The sequence below is a fragment of the Sciurus vulgaris genome (assembly GCF_902686455.1).
Source record: "Sciurus vulgaris genome assembly, chromosome: 14".
Classification (NCBI taxonomy): Eukaryota; Metazoa; Chordata; class Mammalia; order Rodentia; family Sciuridae; genus Sciurus; species Sciurus vulgaris.
This window is the reverse complement of record NC_136475.1, coordinates 63,850,121-63,872,609: the sequence shown is the minus strand read 5'-3', so window position 1 is coordinate 63,872,609 and position 22,489 is coordinate 63,850,121. Positions and strand designations below refer to the sequence as shown.

At 38.3% G+C, this 22,489-nt stretch overlaps 1 protein-coding gene and 1 pseudogene across 2 annotated transcripts in view; one reads left to right on the top strand and one right to left on the bottom strand.

The window, feature by feature from the left end:
- LOC306643690 (metastasis-associated protein MTA3-like) overlaps positions 1–22,489 on the top strand; it is a gene marked incomplete at its 3' end in the record, with an annotated part of 37,720 nt that overhangs the window by 6,473 nt on the left and 8,758 nt on the right. The gene's annotated exons all lie outside the window — the stretch shown is intronic.
- Positions 7–17,511, bottom strand: LOC306644545 (U1 small nuclear ribonucleoprotein A-like; annotated as a pseudogene). Its single transcript has 3 exons — positions 17,486–17,511; positions 12,326–12,403; positions 7–1,697 (listed from the first exon to the last, which is right to left on the bottom strand). The product of its transcript is annotated as a U1 small nuclear ribonucleoprotein A-like (transcript).

Genomic DNA, 22,489 nt, shown 5'->3' with positions numbered 1-22,489 from the left:
GATCGAACTCAGGGCCTCATGTGTGCTAGGCGAGTGCTCTACCACTGAGCCACCCCAGCCCCTTTTTGCTTTCTTTTTAAACTTTTAGTACTGGGGCTTCTTAAATACTAGGCAAGTTATCTACCACTGAGCTATACTCCCAGTATTTTGAGATGGGATCTTGCTGTGTTGCTTGGGCTTGCCTTAAATGTGAAATCCTCCTGTGTCATTCTCCCCAGTAGCTGAGATTACAGGTGTGTGCCATATTGCCTGGCTAGTTAATATTTTCTTTCTCTTTTGTGATTCTGAGATTTGAAACCAAGCCTTGTACATAGGAAGTGCACTGCCACTGAGCTTTGCCCTAGCATTCCCCATCTTTTTTTTTTTTTTTTTTTTAAATATTTTTAGTTATAGATGGGCATAATACCTTTATTTTATTTATTTTTATGTGGTTATGAGAATCAAATCCAGTGCCTCAGGCATGCAAGGCAAGCTCTGCATTGCTGAGCACCAGCCCCAGCCCCCATCTCCTTTTGTGTGTGTGTGTGTGTGTGTGTGTGTGTGTGTGTGTGAAAAACCAAACCTCAGAAAACCACTTTAATTAAATTAATTTAATTTAATTTAGAGTGCCAGGTGCAATGTCTGGGGACAGACTCTGGGTACAATGCTGTGTGGTGACCACACACTCACACATGGCTCTGAGAATGCCCCCAAAGGGGGACTTACCTTCAGGGGCTGAGCCAAGGGGAAGGGACAGCTCTGGCATGGGGGTAAGGAACCAGGGGAAAGGTGCTACTTCTTGGCAAAGGAGATCTTCATGGCATTGTTCTGGGTTATCTTAAAGCCCTGCAGGGCATCCCGAGCTGCCCCTGCTTGCACCTCATTGTCAGACTCCTCAAAGGCAATGTCATGCTGCCCAGGGACCAGGGGAGACTCCTTGAAGCCAGGGAACTGGTTGAAAAACATGGATAGCATGAGCTTGTTGGTCTCTTTCAGTAGATTGGTAAGGAACAAGTTGTGATTTGGTGGATTCTAGGAAAGAGGTTGGGCAGGTAGCATCTGCCCTGGCATAAGTTGTTGCGGGGGCATGGCCCCTGGTGGGATCTGGCCTGGTGCAAGACCTGGTGGTGGGATCATGCCAGGGAGTGGCATGTAAGGAGGCTGACCTGGCATGTGGTGCATGATGTAGGTGCCTGAGTCCTTGGTGGCATGTTCGGGACAGGTCCCTGGACAGCTTCCACCACAGGAGCAGCTACCCGACCCTGCACAGCCTTCTTGGCAGCTGGGGTCTCCTGGCTCTTGGGCTTTCTCTTCTCCCACTGTGGTCCCTCTCCACAAAGGTGCCCTTCATCTCGGCAGTGATATCTGAATCGCTCTTGGCACACTGGATGCACATGAGCTTGTCATAGAAGAGGTAACCCTGCGTGGAGTGCAGGGCATTTGTGACACTGCTGACCTCCTTGAAGATAACAAAGGCCTAACCCCTCATCTTCAGGCTCCGAGACACCAGAATATCCAGGATCTGGCCAAACTGGGAGAAAATGGCGTACAGGGACTTCTTCAGCTCATCCTTCTTGATCTTCCCATTGAGGTTATTGATATAAATAGTGTGGTTGGGGGAGGTCTCAGGAACTGCCGTGGAGCGGGGTACCAAGGTACAGTGACAGGGCCTCAAATATCCCCCAAGTGGCGCCAGGTACACTTTCCCAGACCCCCATCTTTTTTTAAAAGTTTAAGATAGGGTTGCTAAGTTGCCCGGGTGACCTTAAACTAGGCATCCTCCTGTCTCAGCCTCCTGAGTAGCTGGGATTACAGATGGGCACCACCACACCTAGCCAATTTATTTCTAAGTTGTATACAAAGTATTATGATATGAATTATTCTTTATTTTCTCTCTCTCTTTCTATCTTGCCAAGATTGACCTTGAACCCCTGAGTTCAAGTGATCCTCCCACCTCACCTGCTGAGTATCTGGTAGCACTGGTGTACCACCATGCTCATCTTATAATATTTTGAAAAAAAAAAAAATATATGTAGTATATATTTGTTGATATCTATATGGTGCTAGGGTTGGAACCCAGGAATTTGCTCATACTAGGCAAGTACACTACCCCTGAGCTATATCCTAGCCTTCAAATTATTTATTGAAAAATTTAGATCATTTATATTTATTTAAATATAAATATAAAAGATCCATATGGTATCTTTTATTTCAGTACAGGGGCTTGAACTGAAGGGTACTCTACTACTGAGCTCTATTCCTAACCCTTTTTATTTTTTAATTTTTGAGACAAGGTCTTGCTAAATTGCTCATGCTGGCCTTCTTCCTCAGCCTTCCAGATAGTTGGGATTATAGGCATGTCACCATGTCCTACTGGGAATTTATTTTGAGGTTCATGTATGGGATTGAGAATTTATTAGCCGGGCCAGGCGTGATGGTGTATAGCTATAATCCCAGCCGCTCAAGAGACTGATGTAGGGTGATCACAAATTTGAAGCCAGCCTGGTCCATTTAGCAAGACCCTGTTTCAAAAAATAAAAAAACATGTGGAGAGGGAGAGGCTGTGTGTCTGTGCCAGCGTAGATAGTCTTTACTGAGTCTGGGACCAGAGGTGACTGAAGGGGCACCAAGTAATCCAGCCCCAACCTTATGAGTCTTCCTCTTGAGGTTCCAGTCATTGTGGAACGAAGATAAGACTTGGTGCTGTACACTGCCTGAATTCCTTACCCTGAACCTGTGAACCAAAAAAATTAGTTGTTGTTTTGTGCCCCCAAGTTTTGGGGTGATTTGTAACTCAGCCACAGTTAGCTGAAATAAGATCATAATAGTTTTTCTGTTTTTGTTATTTTCGTACCAGAGATAGAATTCAGGGCACTTAACCACTGAACTTCATCCCTAGCCATTTTTTATTCTTTATTTTGAGATAGGGTCTTATTAAATTGCTGAGGCTGGTTTCAAACTTGTGATCCTCCTACCTCCATCTCCCAAAATCACTGGAATTACAGGTGTGCACCACTGTGCCCAGCTGTTTTTGCATTTTTCAGTGTCAGTTTTTAAAAAGTATTTAAGTTTTTGATGACCTATTGATAATTTTTTAAACCTCATTTTTATTTTGACAGTAACTAAACTGAAGAGATCTTGCATTGTTGCTTCACTGAATATTTTACTTATAAACGATTTTTGGCCTGAGTGAGCACAAGTCAGGGAAAATACTTTCTTTAACAATGTGAAATAAATTTCATTGATAGGGTTCCTTCCCCAGCATGGCAATAAAAGCAAAACCAAAACCAAAAATCATTCACAGTAAAACTTGTATATGTAATATTTAAAGTTCCCCAGAACTCAGTATTATTCTCTAATAGAAATGTAAAAGAGAAATAAAAAAATAGTAAAATAATAGAATAATGTGTCCTGCATTTCAATATGTGTAAATTCAGGGGCCTGACTTGTGGAAGGTGTGGTGAATTTATAAATTGCTTACCTGTATCGTAGAATCACTAGCAGGACTGCAGTTACACAGGGTTGTCTTCCCTAAACTGTGGGGTATGTGTTCTAAGACCTTCAGTGGATGCCTGAAACTACAGGTCCTATTAAATCTTATCTGTGCTGTTTTTTCCTGTGCATCCATCCCCATGATATAGTTTAATTTATAAATTAGGCATGGTAGATTAATAACAACAGTTAAAACAGTTATAACAATATACTGTAATAAAAGTTATGTGACTGGCCTCAAGATGTGTCTATAGGAACATTCCAGGACACCTGGCTATTCAAAATATTTTATCATATTGTAGATCTTAGCAAATTTAGCATATGATTTTTTTCCCCTCTTATGTCAAGAACTTTGACCTTTCACTTGACGGAAGCACTATTGGTTTCTTTCCAACATATGCGAATTCTAGCACTCCTGTGCTTTGGGGTCATTGTTGGTAATAAAAATATTACTTGAACACAAGCAGTGCAGGAATCAAGATGACTACTAAGTGACCAACAGATGAGTAGTGTATGTAGTGAGTATATAGTGGACAAAGGAATGATTCACATCCCTGGGTGAGATGGAGCAAGAGGGGACAAGATTTGATCACACTGCTGAGAATGTAAAGCAGTTTAAAACTAAGAATTGTTTGTTTATATATTGCAGTACTGAGGATTGATCCAGAGGTTGCTTTACCATTCAGCTATGTCCCCAGCCTTTTTATGTACCATTTAGAGGCAGGATCTTGCTAAATTACCCAGGCTGGCCTTGAACTTCGAATCCTTGAAGTTGCTGGGATTACAGTTGTGCACCATCGTACCTGGTGAGAAGAACAAATTAAATTGAGAATTCAGTAACAACATGAAAGATCAAGTAAAGGTGTTTTTCAGCACTTGAAAAGTGTAACATAATTCAATAACTGGGAATGAAATACTAGATTATTTTCCCAGAACATTAGAAACAGGGAGAGAAAGCAAAAGTCCTCTGACAAGTCTAATATTTGGGGGAAAGGGAAGGTTATAGGTACTGTTCAACTTAGGTTGATAGAATGTTCACTAGAGCAGCCTGGGTTGTGGCTCAGTGGTAGAATGCTTGCCTAGTATGCGTGAAGCCCTAGGTTTGATCCCCTGCAGCACAAAAAGAAAGTTGACTCTAGTAGTTATATCTGTTAATAATTTAAGGATAGCCAGTGGAATATATAAATGAATCATTCTATTTTATTTTGCTTAGGTTACTAGAGTAATAGATGAATAAATAGGCCCAGATAAACCCTAACTCAACAGAAGGAAAACGAACAACCTAAGAAATTATAACAAATTTAAAGTGGCCAGGGGTGCATGCCTGTAATCCCAGCAACTGGGGAGGCTGAGGCAGGAGGGTTGTAAGTTTGAGGCCAGCATCAGTAACTTAGCAAGACCCTATCTCAAAATATAACATAAAGAAGGTTGAGGATGTGACTCAGTGGTGAAGTAACACTATTAATAGTGTTACTGATAATGTTTGTCTATTAACAAAGCCCAAAGAAAACCTTAAGCATCAGAAAGTAAGAACTGAACCAGGTATAGTGGCACACACCTGTAGTCCTGGCAGCTTGGGAGGCTTAGGCAGAAGGATCACAAGTTCAAAACCAGCCTCAGCAACTTACCGAAGCAACTTAGTGAGACCCTGTCTCAAAATGAAAAGTAAAAAGTTCTGGCTCAGTAGTTACGCACCCCTTCAAGTCTTGGTACTTAAAAAAAGGGAAAAAAAAAAAGAAAAAAAAAAGTAACAAAAAATTATTGGGAGTGTTGATATACCTCAGTAATAGAGGGCTTGCCTAGCATACTCAAGGTCTTGGGTAAAATCCCTAGCCTTGCAAAACAAAACAAACAAAATCAGAAACTGGTTCTTGAGAAGATTGCTCAATATTATAAATGTCTGTGGCCAGTAGTGTCAATGTTTGAGATATCACCGAATACATAATGAAGTCCCAGAGTCTTAATAGGAATTGATATGGAACTTGGCAACATGATTCCATTATTCACTGGGAGATAACTTCCCCCTGCTAGAAAGGTCCGATATATCTCTTGTTTTCTAGTAAATACTTTTAAGGTGCATATATTTGTTTGAGAGCCTTTGCTCATCTACTTTAGGTTTTGCAATATAATCCTTTGTCATTCATCTAAAAAAATAAAAAAAAATCAGTATTGTATGTTATTTATCTTATACAAATGATCTTATTTATTTACTTTTGATACTGGGGATTCAACTCAGGTGATTTATGAGTCCATTTTTCTGTTGCTGTTTTATAATGTTTTTGTTTTTTAAATGACATTTTACAATTAGCAGTTGTAGTAAGTTAGTATCTCATTAGTCAGATTATCAGCTGTGTTACAAAGGTTTATTTGACAAGTTAATTATATTTTATGATGTTTTCTTATTGATTTATTCCTTTGAATATTAATAGTTTATACTTTTTTTCAGACAAAGCAAGTACTATATTAATACTTAAAAAATTGATGTCACATTGCTTATTGATCATTAAGTGAGGCATTCCAGTGATTAGATAATCTTAGACTTTCTATGTGGCCTTTACTTTTATAATTGTATGGCATAATATGTGGGCTGGAAAAATACAGATTTTTTTTTTATATCCATAAAACTAGTTAAGTGAAAATCATTTTTTATTGTTAGAATAGCAAATCTAAAACTTTTCACCGGCAATTTATGTTTTTTTAAGTTTTTTTTGTTGAGGTATAATATGTACATTGAATTTTTTTTTTTTTTCTGGTATTGGGAAATTGAACCCCAGGAATGCTTAACCACTAAGCAACATCCCCAGCCCTTTTTATTTTATTTTTATGTTTTAAAATATTTAAAAACTTGTTCTTATTAGTTATAAATAACAGTAGAATGTATTTTGACATATCATGTACACAGGTATAATTTCCCATTCTTGTGGTTGTACATGATGTGGAGTTTCATTGGTTGTGTATTCATGTATGAACATAGGAAAGTTATGTCTGGTTCATTCTACTGTCTTTCCTGTTCACATCCCCTCTCCGTTCCCTTCATTCCCCTTTGTCTAATCCAAGGTACTTATAGTCTTTCCTGTCCACTCCACTGTGAGTTAGCATCTGCATATCAGAGAAAACATTGGGCTATTGGTGTTTTGGGATTGACTTGTTTCACTTAGCATGATCTTCTCTAGTTTCATTCATTTACTATCAAATGCCATAATTTCATTCTTCTTTATGGATGAGTAATGTTCCATTGTATATATACCACATTTTCTTTATCCATTCATTTGCTGAATGGTACTTAGGGTACTTAGGTTCCCTTTTTATTTTTTATTTTGAGACAAGGTCTTGGTAAGTTGCTTAGGGCCTTGCTAAGTTACTGAGGCTGGCTTTGAACTTGTGATCCTCCTGCATCAGCCTCCCGAGTTGCTGGGATGACAGGCATGTGCCACCACACCTGGCCTTACACTGAATTCTTTATCTTCTACTACTACTACTACAACTACTATTTTTATTTCCTTTTTGTTTATCTTGGTGGTGCTGGAGATAAAACCCAGGGTTTTATGCTTACTAGGCCAGGGCTCTTTCCACTGAAATACCCTTCCAGTTCTCTGTGACTTCTATTTCTGCTAGTAATTTTACCTTTATATATTGCTGTTATTTAGGAAGCACAATATATTTAATCAGTTAGCATTTGAAACCATAGAAGTGTAGAACTGGAAGGATCTTATTTATCATCTGTTTAAAACCTCTGTATTAAATTCATTATTAGTTGCTTTCTTGGTACTGGGGGCTAGGGATTCTAGACTAGGCGATGTACATGCTAAGCTCACATTCTGCCACTTGGCCCCAGAACCTCTGCATTTTATAGCTGAGTTCTTGGCCCAGAGTTATCTAGTGGGACTAGTATCATGTCTTTTGCTTATTGCTTTGTATGTTTTAATTTATCTCTTCAAATTTATTTTGACTGGGCACAGTGGCACATGCCTGTAATCCCAGCAGCTTGGAAGGCTGAGGCAGGAGGATCAAGAGTTTAAAGCCAGTCTCAGCAACTTAAGAGAGTCCCTAAGCAACTCAATAAGACCCTGTCTCTAAATAAAATACAAAATAGGATTGGGGATGTGACTCAGGCACTCAGTGGTTGAATGCCCCTGAGTTCAATCCCTCCAGTTCTCACCCACTCCCCCAAAAAATGTATTTTGGAAGCTGATCAGCATACCGGTAATCACAGCAATTTGGGAGGCTGAGGCAGGAGAATTGCAAGTTTGAGGTCAGACTCAGCAATTTTGTGAGACCCTCTCAAAAAGTAAAAAGGACTGAAGATGTAGCTCAGTTGTGGAGTGCCCCGGGTTCAGTCCCTGATAACCCCCCAATAAATACATAAATGAATAAATGAATAAACAGTAAGAATTTATTTTGGAGAAGAGAAATGTTCTTATACTTTATTTCATGTTTGCACAATTTGGCATTGTGGGACAGATTTTTGAACCTTAGTTTCTTTATGCTTGCAAGGGTCTTGCTAGTACTTTTTGCCTTATTACCCTCCCATCTTAAGGGTTCTTGCGGGGATTAAATGATTAAAGGGCTTGTGGCAAATGCTAAGACATGTAGAAAATGGTAGCTGATTTTATATCAGTTAGAGTCAGTGAATGAAATGGAAACTAAACTGGATTTGATTTATTACTAGAAATTAAGTGCTTACGAAATGATGAAAAGGTTGAAGGAATAGATCTAAATAGATTCCTAGAGATCAGAGTAACACGAAGAACCAGCCCACACCCAAAGCCTATTGCTCTGAAACCCTACTCTGGACCTTTGTTAGGGCCATACTTTTTCAGTCCTTTCTCATACCCAGGAAGTTGGGAAATGATCACCTGAAATCTTGGTTCAAGGCTTTAGAAGTTAAATCAGAATGCTGCCAGTGCTTTTGCATTTCTTGACTCCTAGGAGCTTAGTGAATCTGTCTTCACACTGGCTCCAGCTTTTCAGCTCTGCCTGGTAGTGATTAATAGTGAAGAGCTTCTGGAAGATGGGCTTAGCTTCAGTCTCTCAGTACCCCTCGTGCCAGATGCCCTCCAGCTCAGGGAACATAGGGGACTGGGAACTAGTGTTAAGCTTTTCCATCTCTCCTCTCCAAATGGAAGGAAAACCCAGACATCCAGTGTGGTGGGATTATGCTGGGTGATGGTGATGGTGCTGCACAAGGATTATTATTTCTGTGTTTAATACACCTTGTTTGTAATTGTATACCAGGTGGCTGACATTCTAAAACTGGAATCTGGAAATCTCAAATCCAGTTTTTTTTTTTATGGGTCATACTCACCCCAACATCTTATAGCTTATTCTATTCAGTTTGTAATTCAGTTTATAATCTCACTATGAACAGCATGTACCTATACTGGATGCTGGGGCTGTTAGCTCTGACCAATGTGCTGTTCCTGCCCTCAGAAGATGTTTAATCCATGGTCATAGTACAGGCTGTTTTACTACAGTGTATGGTAAGTGCTGTGGTGGAGGTGAATAGTTGAAATACATAGGGAGAGCTTGGCTTGGTGTTGCCCACCTGTAACCCTAGCAACTCAGAAGGCTGAGGCAGGAGGATAGCAAGTTCAAGGCCAGCCTCTGCAACTTGGCAAGCCCCTCTCTCAAAATAAAATATACAAAAGACTAGGCGTGTAGCTCATTGTTAGAGCAAGCATTCTTGGGTTAAATTCCTAATACTGGGAAAAATCAAAACAAAAACACCCACACAGGAAGCATGCCTAACTCTTGTAAAGAACTTGTAAAGTTGCTTGTGCATTTTATGAAAGCAAAGAGAATTGTTTCGTGACAAATTTTGGTAAGAACAGGAATATGATAGCATGATGGAAAACTTTTTTTTTGCTTTGTGGCTATGTTGGGGATTGAATGCAAGGCTTCACATGTATTAAGTATGAACCCCACCACTGAGCTCTATCTCTAACCCCTGTTGGAGACTATTGTTGCAGAGAGAGATAAAGTACTTTAAAAAGAGGAAAGGCTGGTATTGTTGCTGAGGAGAGGTGAGACCACAGGCACCTATGGCATAGCACAAATTCTGGGCCTAGGGTTCAGATGTTCTTTCCTTTTTCTCCACTTACTATCGTTTTCTCTGTCTAAGATGTAAGAGGGACATTATTTTATTTTTTTCATGTGTAGTGAACAAAATTTTGCTTTGTCCAAGAGGACTTTGCTTGTTTGTCCATTTTTCCTGGCAGCCGTTTAGGGGTCTTTAGTTCTAAGGAATCATAGCTGTTCTGTGCTAGGGAACAAATACAAATCATTATTTTAGAAAAGTTACTTACAGGGCTGGGGAGATAGCTCAGTTGGTAGAGTGCTGGCCTCTCAAGCACAAGGCCCTGGGTTCAATCCCCAGCATCGCAAAAAAAAAAAAAAGTTAAGTTACTTACAAGTAGTATTCTAGAAGCATTAAAAAATGTGCGTTTTGGGCTGGGATTGTGGCTCAGTGGCGGAGTGCTTGTCTAGCATGCTTGAAGCACTGTTTGATCCTCAGCACCACATGAAAAACTAAATAAAATTAAGTTATTAAAATGTGCATTTTGGTGCATTTTATAAGAACTCATCAACATTTCATTTGGTTTTAGTTATATGCTATCATTAATTGAAATTCAGATGTTTGTGTTTTCTCTGGTCTGTTCACAGGCTTTGCATTACAGTTCCTTGGGAATAGCTTATGTTGTACATCAAAATAGATTTTACTCGTCTTAGTTACCAATGGACTGTCTGGAAAAAGGAAAACTAACACTTAAAGTTTTAGCACTACACCAAGCACTCACACTTTCTTATTTTGTACTTTTAATAATATATATATATATATATATTTTTATATAGGGAATTGAACCCAGGTGGTGCCTAACTTAGCACCCCAGCCCTTTTTATATTTTGTTTTGAGACAAGGTATTGCTAAGTTGCTTAGGGCCTCCCTAAATTACTGAGACTGACTTTGTACTTGCAATCCTCCTGCCTCAGCCTTCCAAGCTTCTGGGATTACAGGTATGTGCCACCATGCCTGATGAGAGAAAACATTTGACCTTTGACTGAGTCTGGCTTATTTTACTTAGCATGATGTTCTCCAGTTCCATCCATCTGCCAGCAAATGACATAATTTCATTCTTTATGACTGAGTAAAACTCTCTATATGTGTGCGCACAGACACACACACACACACACCATATTTTCTTTATTCATTTGTTTGCTGACAGGTGCTCTGGATGTTTCCTGTGTGAATTGTGCTGCTGCATATTGGTATGCTTGTATCACTATGGTATAGTCATTTTAGTTCTATTGATAAACACCAAGAATTGGAATGACTAGGCTATATGTTGATTCTACTCCTAGTCTTTTGTGGAATATCAATACTGCTTTCCAAAGTGGTTATATTAATTTTGCAGTCACACCAACATTGTATAAGTAGATCTTTCCTCCCCACATCCTTGCCAGCAATTATTGTTCTCTGTATTCTTGATGATTGCCATACTAACTGGAGTGAAATGAAATCTCAGGGTAGTTTTGATTTGCATTTCCCTGATTGCTAAGGATATTGAACATCTTAAATATTTGTTGGCCATTTGTATTTTTTCTTTTGAGAAATGTCTGTTTTAGATCATTTACCCATTTATCGATTGGGTTTTTTTTATGTTTAGGTTTTTGAGTTTTTTTTTTTTTTTATGTATTCTGGATATGAATTCCTTAAAGATTTTTTTCTGTTCTGTAGACTCTTAACACATTTGTTCTTTTTTTTTTTTACCATGCAGAAGCTTTTTAATTTGATACCATCCCATTATTGATTTTTGGTTTTATTTCCCAAACTTTAGAAGTCTTATTAAGGAAGCTGGTGCCTGTGCTAATCTGTTGGAGGGTTGACTTTTTTCTTTTTTTTTTTTTTAAGCACTGCAGTTGCAGTGCAGAAGCAACTAATTCTTAGATCTAATTCTAATTCTTAGATCTTTGATCCATTTTGAATTGATTTTTGTGCAGGGTGAGAGGTAGATATCTGTTTAATTCTACATATGGAAAAATTAAAACATCTAGAAGATATCAACCAATTTCTAGACACATGACCTATCCAAGTTGAACCAAGAGAATAGGAAACCTAAACAGACGAATACCAAGCAACAAGATAGAAGTAGTAATAAAAAGCTTTCCAACAGAACAAAGCCTGGGACTAGATGAATTCTCAGCTGTGTTCTACCAGACCTTTAAAGAAGAACTAATGCCAGTCCTCCTAAAATTAGTCCATAAACTAGAAAAGGAGGAAACCCTCCCAAATTCATTCTATGAAGCCAGTATCACCCTACTATAAAAAACATATAATGACACATCAAGGAAAGAAAACTATAGACCAATGTTGCTGATAAACAGATGCAAAACTCCTTATAAAATATTACAATCTGGATTCAAAACAACAATAAGGAGCTGGGACTTGTGACTCACATTGTAATCCCAGTGATCCAGGAAGTGAACCAGGAGTATGGAAAGTTTGAGGCCAGTCTCAGTGGTTTAGTAAGATCCTTAGCAAATTAGCAAGAGCCTATCTCAAAGTTAAAAGAACTGGAGATATAGCCCAGTGGTAAAGTGCTTCTGGGTTTGATCCCCAGTACTCTCCCACAAAACACAGTTAAGATTTTTATACCATGATCAAGTTGGTTTCATCTGAGGGATGCAAAGTCCCTCATTTAACATATGTAAATCAATGAATGTAATTCATCACATAAATAGAATTAAGGACAAAAATCACATGATCATCTCCACAGATGCAGAAGAAGCCTTTGCCAAAATCAAATATCCATTCATATTAAAATCACTGAAGAAACTAGAGATAAAAGGAACTTACCTCATTTTCCTAAAGGCTACATCAACAAATCCAAAGCCAGTGTCATACTCAATGGAGAAAAGCTCAAAAGCATTTCCTCTAAAATCAGGAATAAGACATGAGTGTTCACTCTCACCACTCCTATTCAGTATAGTACTTGAAACTAGCCAGAGCAGTCAGGTAAATGAAGGAAATTAAAGACATACAGATAGAAAAATAATTCAAATTATTTGTTTGCTGCTAATATGATCCTATACTTGGAAGATTAAAAAAAAAAAACAAAAAAAACAAAAACCAAAAAAACTCCACCAGAAGACTTCTAGGCTGATAAACAAATTCAGCAAGATAGCAAGGTACAAGATCAATAACGAACCTGCTGAGAAAGAAATCAGGAAGGGTTCTATTCACAGTTGCCTCAAAAACAAAAGAAAAGTAAACAATAAAAAACCTGGGAATAAATCTAACCAAGGAAGTGAAAGACCTCTACAATGAAAATAGAAGAATACTGAGGAAAGAAATTGAAGAAGACTTCAGAAGATGGAAAGACTTCCCATGTTCATGGATAGGCAGAATTAATTTTGTCAAAATGGTCATACTACCAAAAATGATTTTCAGATTCAAAGCAATCCCCATCAAAATACCAATGACATTCTTCACAGAACAAGAAAAAAATCCTAAAATTCATATGGGGAAATAAAGACCCAGAATAGCAAAGCAATCCTGAGCAATTAAAGCAATGCTTGAGTCTTATAATACCCAGTCTCATATTATAGAGGTGTGGTAACAAATACATGTTAGTATTGGCATAAAAATAGACATGAAGGGGCTGGGGAGATAGCTTAGTCGGTAGAATGCTTGCCTTATAAGCACAAGGCCCTGGGTTCGATCCCTAGCACCAAAAAAAAAAAAAAAAGTCACATAGATAGTCATTTGGTCCTTGACAAGGGTACCAAAACATACAAGATTTTTAACAAGTGTTGCTGAGGAAACTGGATATCTATGTGGCACTGATTTTTGAAACTTCCCAAGGACATACCATATTTGTATTGTCAAAAGTTTGTTGACTTATGGGGCTAGATGGGATATGATTTTGAAAAAGAATGAAAGTCTTAATTTATTGTTTGTTTTGCAGTGGTGGGAATTGAACCCAAGCATGCTTTCCCACATCGGACCTTTTTATGTTTTTATTTTGAGAAAGGGTCTTGCTAAGTTGTCCAGGCTGCCCTTGAGCTTGTGATCCTCCTGCTGCAGCTTCCTTGGTCGTTGGAATTCAGGCATGCACCACCATGCCCATCTGCATGATTATTTTTATATTTTGGAACTCTGAATCTTTGTAGCAAAATCATAAAAATAGCTGACTAGCCAAGGTTGCTTTTCAGTTGAGAGTAGTGGTGATTTGCTGGGTCTGATGGCACATGCCAGTAATCTCAGCTACTTGGCAGGCAGGAAGATCTCAGTTCTAGGTCAGCCTGGGCAACTTAGTTAAACCCCATCTCAAATTAAAAAAAAAAGTGGTGATAATTCATGTGTTTGCAACTTGCTTATTTCCTGACAGAAATTAATTTCATCCCCATAGGAAAATTATTCAAGGTAAGGTATTAGAAAAACATACTTAGAGATAACAAAAGGTTAAAGATTTTATTTCCTCTTTTTGTATATATATATTTTTTTTTGGTCAGTGAGGTACAGTATGTTTGTTGGGTTTTCGTAGCTTCAGCAGCAAATTCATATCTTCTTTAGATGGTTTTCAGATTACTTACTACTCTACATACTTTGGGGATTTTTTGTTTGTTTGTTTTTATGTTTTTCCTGATTTGAAAAGTACTTTTTAAAATTTTTTTTGGTGTTGCTGGGGACCTAACCCAGGGCCTTGTGCATGCTAATAAGCAAATGCTCTACCATTGAGCTATACCTCCAGCACTGAAGTTTCTTTTAAAAAACTTGATAATTATTATATTTCTTGTCATGTAAGTAACTAGTCAGGACAGGAAGAGATGACAGGATTATGAGAAGTTTTGTAGAATGATGAAGCTTGTTAGTGAGAGACTCCCAGAAAGAAAGGTGGCACAGCAAATGGCCGTAGGAAAGGTAGTTGTAATACTGTACCCTACAGCTGATTCTTGTTTCCAGTGTTGTCCGTGGTAGACTCTAAATTTTTTGATCTTTGGTTTTCCAACTGGTTAAAACTTTGAAAAAAGTTGTATCCTATGGTATAATCTGTTTTGTGTTTCTTATATTGATAATTCATTAAAACATTATTTACAGGTTTAAATAGTTTATCATTATATAACTGTTTGAGGTTACTTAGTTTTTGGATATTGGAAAAAAGAATATAAAAATGTTTCAGTGAGGGGCTTGCATTGTGGCTCAGTGGTAGAGCACTTGGCTATCATGTGTGAGGCCCTGGGTTTGATCCTCAGCACCACATAAAAATATAAATAAATAATATAAAGGTATTGTGTCCATCTACAACAACAACAAAAAATTAAAAGTTTCAGTGAGTAACTAGTAATTCCTGATGAATTTCTCATGTCTTTTTTGGTGGAATGAGTAGATCAGAGGGCATTCATATGTATATATACTATACGTATATGTGTGTGTGTGTGTGTGTGTGTGTATGTGTGTGTGTGTGTGTGTGTATGAATTGCTGGGATTATTGGCATGCACCACTACACCTGACTGACATGTATAATTTTTAAAGGTTTTTAATACATGTTCCCAAAGAGCTTTCCAGAAACTGTATGTCAGTTTTACTTTCATATTCAATAGCACTTAGGTTTTTTTGTACTGAGGATTGAACCCAGGGGCACTTAACCACTAAGCCACATCCCCAGTCCTTTTTATTTTTAATTTTGAGACAGGGTCTTGCTTAGTTTCTTAGGGCCTTGCTGGCTTTGATTTCACGATCCTCCTGTCTCAGGCTTCCATGGTGCTGGGTTTATAGGTATATGCTGTACAGCTGGAAGCATTTAGTCTTTTCCTGTATTTTCTTCCAGAAGTTTCATAATTTAGATTCAACATATAAATTATGCATTTTTTAGTTAATTTTTGCATGTGGTGTATGCTACAAATTCATGTTCTTTTTTTGATTGCTTTTGTCTTTGTTAAATCAGTTGATCGTGTATGTGTTGGTTTATTCTGGATTTACTATTCTGTTTTAATGATTGATTTGTCTTCCTTCTTGCCCACAACATGATTTTGATTATTCTACCATTCTTTTTTTGTTTTTTACTTTTGTGTACTGGCATTAAACCTAGGGCCTTGGTGCGTGGTAGTCATGCACTCTACCAGAGCTACACCCCAGCCTAGGTTATTGTAGTTTTTTAATTCTTCTTGGAATTAAATAATGTTAGCTCTCCAGCTTTTTTCTTTTTTTTTTTTCTTTTGAGGTGGATCTTGCTGTTGTCTGTGCTGTCCTCAAATCCCTGGGCTTAAGCAGTTCTCCTGTCCCTGCTTCTCCAGTAGCTGGGACTACAGGGGTATGCTACTGCTCCTGGCTATGGATATTTTTTTTATTCCTGTAAAACATCTTGAACTTTGTTCTGGGATGCAGTTAAAGTTACTTGGAAACAGCTTGATCTTTTGGTTGTTGCCTTTATGATTTGGCAAGTAGGTGTGGAGCAGTGCTCAGTCAAGGGCTTAATTATTCCCCATTACTAAAGCAAGATCTTTCTGTGTACTTTACCCAGTATGCCACACATGCAACTGGGGTGTGACTGGGAATGGACACACTCCATTGCCTTGTGTGAACAGTGGGTCCGGTTCCCTGGAACTCTTTCTAGTAATCTTCTCTGGCCTCTGATGGTTCATGTGAGTGCACCCATGGGCACTGTGCTCCAGGAACCCTCTGCAGCGCTCCAGGTTTCCACTCTGTTCAGTCTCTTCTCTGATGCTCTGTCTTCTGAATTCTAGTTGCTTTCATCTTCTAGGTCTCTCAGCTCTATCTCAGCTCTGAGAGTACAGTTTCTCTTCCCCATGCTGTTGCTTGGAAATTCACAAGGCAGTCAACAGGGCCAGTTTTAGGGCATTTCTCATTTATTTCCTGTCTTTCAAGGGTTACTGTCCTTCATTGCTTAGTATCTAGTGGTCCATTGTTGAGAAAACTGATATTTTATATATATTGTGAGCTCAATAATTAATAATTTTGTTACCAGTAGTAGGGTAGAGCTGATCCCTGTTTAAATTTTTTTTTAATAGAGGCATAAAATATAGTGAATGGCTAAAGTGAGTAGATGAATAAATTTTCGCATATGTACATACTTAAATTGCTACCACTCAAATCAAGATAGAGAAACTTAACCAGGCATGGTGGTGCACACCTATAATTGCAGAGACTTGGGAGGTTGAGGCAGGAGGATCACAAGTTCAAGGCCAGCCTCAGCAATTTAGTGAGGCCCTAAGCAACTTAATGAGACTCTGTCTTAAAATTAAAAGGGCTGGAGTTGGCGGCTCAGTGGTTAAGTACCTGAGTTCAATCCCTGGTACCCGCCACCCCCCCCCCCCAAAAAAAAAAACCAAGAACAACAAAAACTGAAACCCGAAACTTTCCCGTATTCATGGTTTTCTTGTGCCTCTTCCTGGTCGGTATCACTCTCACCTTCCGCAGGGTCATTATACTGATGTCTGTGTCCATCTCTTTGTTTTGTCTAGTCTTTAATGTCACTCGCCTATTGATGAACAACTGGGTTATTTCCAGTTTTTGGCGACTATGAATAAAACTGCTGTGAACATTCATGTACAAGTTTTTTGGTGCACTTAGCTCTCATTTCTCTTTTGTAATACCTAGAAGTAAAATTGTTGGGTGAAGTCGTGGGTACAAATTACTTTTATAGGTATTACCAAACAAATTTTCCAAAGTACTTGAATTAATTTTTATTTCCTCTGTTCTTGTAAGAGAATTCTAGGTGGACTGTGTTTTTAAGGAGAGTTGGTGTTTTCAGTCTTTTGAATGTTAACCATAAAGGATATAGTAGGCCAAAGTATAAGACTTCACTTGGGTAAAATCAGGGCTGAGATGACCAACTGTACTTAGTTGCATGGAACCTGAGGAGTTCTCTGGATATGGACTTTCAGTTTTAAAACAAAAAATAGTTGTCCTAATGAAGCTCTCATCTGATTTTGTAGGCAGGATGTGGTGGTGGAAACGGGACATTCACACAGTGAGCCCAAGTTTGAACTCACCTTAGCGGGAGTTTGTGTCCTCCCATCTCTGAAATCAGGGACCCCCACACCCTACCCCTTTCCCTCTGAGGTGTTGGCATATACTATACATGTTTCTTCAAATAAGCCTCTGCTGGTTTCTCAAGGGCTGTCAACTTCCTCTATCCTATTTCTGGAGCACCCTTCCTCACTTTATGGTATTTACTGTGTTCAAAAGTGTAACACATCTTACCTGGAATCCAGAGTGAACTATAATCTTAATCAGGGCAGGACTCTTTATTTATTTAGGTACTGGAGATAGAACCCAGTGGTCCTTACCTGCTCAGCCACATTCCAAGCCTTTTTTATTTATTTATTTATTTATTTTGAGACCAGGCCTCACTAAGTTCCTTAGGGCCTCACTGAGTTGCTAAGGCTGGCTTTGAACTTTTGATCCTCTTGCCTCAATCTCCTGAGTCACTGAGATTACAGGTAGGCACTGCCACACTTGGCTCAGGGCAGGACTTTTATGTCTTTCAGAAAGAAGTCCCCGAACACATGGGGAGGCATATCAGTAAATTTCCTTTTTTTTTTCTCCTTCCCCTGAGTAGGGGGATGACAGGAGTCCAGATAAAATGTATATGGCAGGGCAGATCCTTAGGAGCTTTATAACCATGAAAATTTAGTTTTTGTATGAATACTTGTTGAAAGTTAGTGAAGTGGGGAAGAAACTTCCAAGTTATGTGTTGGGAAGATGCTGGAGGCTGTGTTGGTAATGAACTGGAGAAGATGATTCTCTGCTGGGGTGGATGATTTGGTTATTCCTAATTATTTTATTTTGTTTCTTTGGTTTTACAACTTAGCAAATGGAAAATTGCATGGTGGCATGTTAAGGGTGCATAACATTCCAGATGGACTTTGAATTTATTATAAGATTGGGCAGCCTTTGCCTATTTACATAATAAATGTAAAGCAGAAATAGCTTAAATTTCTGGTGGGATCCTGACTTGCTGTAGAACAACTTATGAGTCATTGTATCTCACTGTGTAAAGATATAATTTCTGTGACAAGTTTCTTAAAGCCAGTACAGTAAAATACCCTCGGTTTAGTCAATTTTTTTCTTTTCCCCTGAGACTGACCGTGACATTTTCCTTTGCATAGATCAGTTGCTGCTGACCTCCCTCTCAGGGAGCCTGCAAGGTCGAAGCTATGATGACACTAAGCTGGCATTTAACTGTTTGGCCACTTCCCTTGTGAGTGTGTTCCAGAGACTGTGTGATGCTTATGACATCATCACTCTCCCTGCTAATGGACTTTGTGCTTGGGATTTCTTGTGTGCTAAAATTTCTGCTCTCTATGATCCTCAATAGGACTTAAGAGTGTAAATGGTTCCTTAGACTAAAAAGCTTGAGAACTGCTGCTGGCGTAGTTGTTCTACCAGAAAAAATGTGTTAAAATTTGTGTTACAAAACATGTAGTAAGGATTCTTTATATTTATTTTTGTTTATTATTATTATTATTATTTTGTGGTATTGGGCATCAAACTCAGGTGTGCTTTACCACTGAGCTACATTCCCAAAAGTCTCATTAATTTTTAGCTATTGAGTAGCACTGAATTTCACCTTTTGTTGACCTTTTCCCCCTTCATTTGCCTTTTTTGGATGGGTTTAACCTTTTTTTAAATTGTGATATAATCCATCCCTTTAAAAATATGTACAATTCAGCAGGCTGCCGTGGTGCATGCCTAAAATCACAGTGGGTAGGGAGACTGAGGCAGGAGAATTGCAAGTTCACAGCCAGGCTCAGCAACTTAGCAAGACTCTAAGCAATTTAGCAAGACCCTGTCTCAAAATAAAAATTAAAAAGGAATGGGGATGTGGCTCAGTGGTTAAGTTCCATGGGTTTAATCCCTGGTAACACCCCCGACTCCCCCCCAAAAAAAGAAGAAAAAAAGATAAAAGGTACAATTCAGTGTTTTTTAGAATAATCGCAAATTTATGCAATTGTTACTGTCATTTAATTTCAGGACATTTTCATTAGCTTTAGAAGAAATTGTATCCATTAATAGTCCCCATTTCACCTTCCAGCTGGCAACTACTAATCTACTTTCTGTCTCTGGGTTTTTGTATTCTAGATATTTCATATAAATGGTTCATTTTTGGTTTTAGTTGTATGAGATTATTTTGATTATAGCCCTTCTGTTTTGTGTAAAATTTAGTCACATGTGGCATCATGATGTTTCAGTGATGGACCACACATAATAAATGTGATCCCATTAGATTGTAAGGGAGATGAAAACTCCTTATCACTTAGTATTTTTAAATCTTCTCTATGTTTAGATATGTTTAGGCATACACACTTAATTTGTTACAATTGCCTATAGTATTTACTATTGTACAGTAATGTGCTGAACAGTTTTATAGACTGGGAGCAACAAATAGGCTTACCACATACCCTCGTTGTGTAGTAGGTCGCACCATCTGGGTTTATATGAGTACCCTCTCAGGTTCACAGGATGAAAGAAGCATTTCTCAAAATGTATCTTAAGTGATTTATGATCGTAATCTCATTGTGGCTTTGATTTGTCTTTCCCTAGTGCTTTGATTAATGCAATTGAATATATTTCTTTTTTGGGGGGGAGTGGTTACTGGGGATTGAACCCAGGGATGCTCTATCACTAAGCTACATTCCTAGCCATTTTTTATTTTTCACTTTGAGATGACATCTTGCAAAATTATTTAAGACATCACTTAAGTTTTCGAGGTTGGACTTGAACTTGATAATCTCCTGCTTCAGCTTCCAAGTCATTGGGATTACGGGCATGTGCTGCTGTGCCCAGTTTGAATGTATTTTCACATGCTTTGCCCACCATTTAATTGGGTTGTCTTTTTTTTTTTTTTTTTGACCAGGCTGGACTCAAACTTGAGATCAGCCACCTCAGTAGCTGGGATTACAGATGTACACCATTGTACTTGCTCATATTTTTAAAAAAATTTTGAGTTGGGAGAGTTCTTTATATATTCAGAATACCAGACCTTTTGATTTGATGGTTTTTCCTGTGGTTTGTCTCTTTGCATTTTTTTTTTTTTTAATTGAACAATCCCTTGTATGAAGGACTGACTTTCAGTATATCACTGAAAGGATGAGGGAGCTGCTCTGGTATATACAAAACCTTGACTCTCTAGAAGCAGGTCATCTATGAATGATTTAGGGCCAGGTTACCTATGAATGTATAGTGGTAGAGGATAGACCCTTTCTGACCACGCCTGGTTTCCCAGTAAGGAAAGACTGTGCTCCAGATGTTGGTCCAGTAGTTCTTGTGCATGTGCACATGCAGGATGGGATGCGGGGGTGTGATGGTGGGGACTGAGGAGGCTTCTTTGGCATCACTGTATCCTTTCAGTCTCCTTGCTGTTTTCTTTCTTTTTTTCTCCTCCTCCTCCTCTTTTTTTCCTTCTTGAACTGGAGATTGAATTTGGGGCCTTTGTGTTTGTTGGCCAAGTGCACTACCACTGAACCACCTCCCCAGACCCATACCTTTTTTGTGTGTGTGGTGCTGGGGATTGAACTCAGGACACCAGGCATGTTAAGTGTGCAGTACCAGTGACCTACCTTTCAGTATTCTCTCTCTCTTTTTTTTTTTTTTTTTTTAATATTTTTCGGTTGTTGATGGACCTTCATTTTATTTATTTATAAGTAGTGTTGAGAATCAAACCTAGTGCCTCACACATGCTAGGCAAGCCCTCCACCACTGAGCCACACCCCCAGCCTTCAGTACTCCCTTTCTAAAAATTTTATTTTGAGGAAGGATCTCTCTAAGTTGCCCAGGCTGGTCCTAAATTTGTAATCCTCCTGCCTCAGCCTCCTGAGTTACTGGTATTACAGGTGTGTGCCACCACATTTGGTTTCCTTGCTTTATTGATCATGTCATTTAGTATTGAGTCCAATATATCTAGTTTTTCTTCTGTTGTTTATGCATTTGGGTATTATAGGTAAGAAGCCATTGCTTAGTCTAAGGTCTTGAAGATTTGTAACTATATTTTGTTCTAAGAGTTTTAGCTCTTACATCTAGCTCTTTGATCCATTTTGAATTAATTTTTTATATGATGTGAAGTGTGGGAGTCCAGCTTTGTTCTTTTGCTTATGGATATCTAATTGTCTCAGCACCATTTGCTGAAAAGACTATTCACTATTCTTTCACCCAGTGACGTGTCTTGGCATTTTTATTTAAAATCAACTGACCATGGATGTGTGGGCTGGCTTCTGTACTCAGTTATACTACATTGATCTATGTCTGTCCTCAATGCCATCACCACGGAGATTCATTGTTGTAGCTCTGAAGTAAGTGTGGGTTGTCTTAAGTTTGTCCGTAAGTGTGGGTTGTCTTAAGTTTGTCCTTATTTAAAATTATTTTGTTTCCTTTAAATGTCCATTTGAATTTTCAGATGAGTGTCAGTTTTTGTTAAAAAGGCAGTTGGAATTTTGTTAGAGGTGGCATTGAATCTGTTGATCAATTTGAGAAGTATTTTCATTTTTAACAATATTAGCTGTTCCAAACTCTGAGCATGGATTTTCTTTCCATTTATTTGGGTCTTTAATATCTTTGGGCAATGTTTTATCATTTTTAACATGTAAGTTTTGTCTTTTGTTAAGTGTATTTACAGGTGTTTTATTCATTTTGGTGCTACTTTAAGTATAATTTTTCCTTAATTTCAGTTTTAAATTATTCCCTGCTAGTGACAGAAGTGTAATCGCCTTTTATGTATTATTTGCTTTTAAACTGTGAAATTGTTTCTTTTCTTTATAGTTTGAAATCTCATTTGTCAAAATCCTTGTAATTAAATTTAATTTAAAAAATATAACAAAAGCTTTTTGGATGCTAGGGATTGAGCTCTGGGAATACTTTACTACTGAGCTACATCCCCAATTCTTTTTTTTCTTTTTTTTTTTTTTTAATTTTTATTTTGAGGCAGGGTCTCACTTAGTTGCTGAACCTGACCTTGAGCGATTCTCTTGCCTCAGCCTCCCAATCTGGGATTATAGGCA